The sequence below is a fragment of the Austrofundulus limnaeus genome, unplaced genomic scaffold, assembly GCF_001266775.1.
Source record: "Austrofundulus limnaeus strain Quisiro unplaced genomic scaffold, Austrofundulus_limnaeus-1.0 Scaffold245, whole genome shotgun sequence".
Taxonomy (NCBI): domain Eukaryota; kingdom Metazoa; phylum Chordata; class Actinopteri; order Cyprinodontiformes; family Rivulidae; genus Austrofundulus; species Austrofundulus limnaeus.
The window spans coordinates 368,730-372,918 of NW_013952647.1; positions in this window are offsets into that span (position 1 = coordinate 368,730).

The window sequence follows — 4,189 nt, forward strand, 5'->3', positions numbered from 1 at the left end:
GCAAAAGTGATTGTTTTTATTTTTCAATTTAACTAAGTTGATCGTTGTGATTATGACTTCACTGTGTTTTATTATGAAATATAAAATATTTGTGCTCGAATCACAGACAAATATTTTTAGATTTATTTCAGTTTAAGTGATTTTCTTATATTCCATTGAACTTTAGTTCATTTTTCATTCAGTGTAAGTCTGTCAAAGTTAAAACTTGTTTTTCTGAACAGATGCAAATGTTTATTCCGTGGCAGGGGACTTTCAGTCTAAACATTCCACTCTTCCTGCCTGTACTAACCAAGAAAGTCAAGGTCATTTGTTCCTAGCTTCTCCTCTTTAGAAAACTAACACATGAACTTGCTTTGACAGAATGAAAGAAGGAAGAGATGAACAAACATCAATTTTCGTCTCATGAGCTGTTTTTCCTTCAGGAAATTCAGCCCCTGACAAAGATTTGTCTCATGAGACAACCAGCAATTCTTTTTTTCTAGAATCAAGACACATTCAATCTTGAGTCAACAACCACTTTAGGCTCCTTTATTTTGAAACTTCAGATGAGAAGCTTTTATTTTGAAGAAACCTGAACGGAGTGCCTTGTCTTTTTCTGCCGGACAAAAGCAGATCTTTTGAGGCACAGTACACAAAACGTGGGAGTTTTTACTGGTTGTGAGGCTCCTGAGCTGGCAATCCTTAACAAACCGAATGAACTCTTCCCTCAAGCTGGCCTGACGGTCGAAAACAACAACAGGTAAAGCAAAAGTTTTGTATAGTGTCCGGAGATCCGGCCGACGCAGGGTGCTGTTCCGGTTTCCATACTTTGATAAGATAATTGATCATTCTTAAATCTTAAAACTAATCCTCCTTTTCTTTACTGTTCTTAATCTTAAAACCTAGCCATAAGTTTAGTGTGCCTGTAAACACCTTGTTTATCAAGATCTAAGCCTAAATTTACTGTCCACTTTCATTCTTTCTGAGTTGTCATATTTCTATTTAAACATCCATCCATCCATCCATTTTCTGTACACGCTTCTTCCTTTTCAGGATTGCGTGGGTCACTGGTGCCCATATCCAGCAGTCACAGTGCGAGGGGCGGGGTACACCCTGGACAGGTCGCAAGTCCATCACAGGGCCACACATAGAGACAAACGTGACAAACAACCATTCACTCTCTCACTCACACCTAGGGACAATTTAGAGTTATCAGTTAACCTAACAGTCATGTTTTTGGTCTGTGGGAGGAAGCCGGAGTACCCGGAGAGAACCCACGCATGCATGGAGAGAACATGCAAACTCTACCCAGAAAGGTCCCTGGACCGGGATTTGAACTGGTGACCTTCTTGCTGAGAGGCATCAGCTCTACCAACTGAGCCACCGTGCCGCCCTATTTAAACATATAAACAGCATTTTATTAACAACTGAAGGTGACATAGTTACTTTATTATGGTATAGAATTTAAATATATGCCTGAGAAACACATAATATTGCCCCTTTAAAGTATATATATTCGTCTTTCAGGACTTTGTGAACTCCATTGTTAATCCCTGTCACAACAAAGGCATTGTCAAAAGTAATGTCCCTACGCCCAGAAGTTTTTCGTTTTTAAGACTGCACTTTTCCAGAAAAGCCACAACAGCTTTGGTTATGGACAAGGCAGGATTATCCTATTGGCCACGCCCACCAGCCCGCTGTGTGAGCAGTTTAAGGAAGAAAAATAAGTTTGTCCTCAAATTTCATGTATGCCATAGAGATAACCAGTAAGATCCACAAAGATGTTGTTGTCATTTTTTTTTACCTTCACAGAGCTGGAAACCACAGTAACATGCCCCACCGTTAACCCCACATTTATGAAACAGGTAGTGCTGCACTGACTGTGGGAGTTGTCGGAATAGAAAGCAAAAATGTGTGAGAATAAAAGAAATGGAGCAAAATGTAAGTCCAGAGGAGGAGGAGGCTATTGTTAGCTGCACAGCACAACCACGTGAAGCTAGCTGTAGCAGCGCCAGTTCAGATTGGTTTTATCTGGTGTGCGACCCAGCATTGTTGGGGACAGTCAATGAAGATACTTGCACTGTCCTTATCGATCATGGAGCTGCTGCTTTTCATAATCTGGTGGCCAGATATCCAGCTTCAACTCGTGATGGAGGTTTGGATGGTAAAGTGTGCTCTCTGTGTCATGATTGGTGTTTTTGTCTTCATTTTCTAGTGTTTTTCTGTTCCGTGTTTCTCTTCCCTGCTGTCTTGCCTCCAGCCCCGCCCACGCTCACCTGTTTCCCCAGGTGTTTCCCATTGTCACTTAATTTGTTTGCTTTATATTCTGACCTTGGATTTCACATTACTTGAGTTCCGTCTCCGCTCCGCTGCGCAGGTCGCAGCTGCACCGTTTCAAGTCCAGTTTACACCACCTCCGCTCCGGTCCGACAGACGTGCATGAAGCAGATCGCGCGATAAATTCAGTGATAAATGTGGAAGTCACAGCAAAAAATAATTAATTCAGTGAAAGACGAACTCCAAACACAGCTGAAAACAATGATATAAAGGCTTTTGGTATCTATGTTGAAACTGTCTCGCTGTCGGCTTTCTGAAACTTCTGATTTCAAAATAAAATCCACGTGTATCGTGTGTGTACACATAAGCTTCATGCTACATGTTTCCATCTGCTTCCCAAACAGAACGATACATTCCGACAGCATTTGTGTAGAAATATATCTGTATATTTATTAACATAGCTGCAATTTCAACATTATTCTGACAAATTATTCCGCCGAATAGTGTCTTATTTTGAAAATATGGATGTTGTGCTCGTTTCTTTTCCTGTTAGTGCGACGTAATCTTTAAAAATTGACTCCGGCACTGTTCTGTTGTCCAGCAAAAATAGGAGCTGTTCTAATTTTGACGGATCGCCGTCCGCTCACCGCTGCCATGCACAACCAGTGTAAACACTCTCATTGATTATAATGGGTGCGTATGTGCTGCGGAGGTCGGAGCGGCGCGGAGATGGAACGCAAGTAGTGTATATTGGGGGTTTAAGTCTTGTCTTCTGTCTTTGTCGGATCATTGTTCACTGTTCAGTCTGTCCTGACTTTGTCCTGCCTCCGTGTTACTTGTTACCTGGACTCTCATGTGTTTTTGTGTTGCACTGCCAGCCTTTTGATTTAGAGCTTGTTTTCCATTTTTGAACCTGCCTGCGCCCTGGGTTTTTTGCCTGCTTAAAAACCTGATACTCTCACTAATAATCTAATGTGCTGTCATCTTCCAAATGGAGAAAACGTCTCTCACCATCCACAGGTAATATTTTCTGTTTTTGCCTGCATGTTGTTTGGAGCTAAGAAAAGTCAATTAGTGGTTTCTCTGACTGGAAACTTCCCGAACCTGTGCTTGATCATGAAAAAAACATGGATCATTACAACAGCATGCTAGCATTGGATCAGTGCGCATCGGCCACTGGAAGCAGGACTGTGAATGCAGAACTATTGCAATAGCTGGAGGAAAAGAAAAGATACTGACAAGAGGTGCTAAGGCAGGTTGTAGCCGTCCTTCAGTTTTCAGGAGAAAGAGGCTTGCCTTACAGTGGTGGTGATGATGAATTACTTGGATCACTACATAACGGTAACTTTCTTGGCATCTCTCAGTTTGATCCCTTTCTTAGTGAGCACATGAAGTTTGGACAGAAAAGCAGGGGCAGCAAAACATGTCCTTCCACCACGCGAGGACTTGATTCAGCAAATGGGCCACAAAGTGAAAACTACAATGTCTGCAGAGGTAAAACAAGCAAAGTACGTCTCTGTGATTGTGGACTCCACACCTGATCTGTCACAAATGGACCAGCTGACATTTATTTTTAGATTTGCAAGTGATGAAGGAAAAATAATTGATACATTTGTTAGCTTTGAACCAACTGAAAGTCACACAAGGGAGAGTTTGGCTGATACAGTATTGGCAGTGCTTAAACTTGGATAATGCAACCTGCAGAGGCCAGGCATTCAACAATGCAAATAATACAGTATGTATGGGAGGTACAATGGCCCAGTCCCAATTAGGGCTGCAACTAACGATTATTTTAATAATCGATTAATCTGTTGATTATTTTTTCGATTAATCTATGAATCGGGCAAATCATTAAAATGCTTAATTAAATGAATATGAGTAGATATAGATTAAGTTAACTCCTTAAGGATGCAAGTTATTGATAATGAATTAA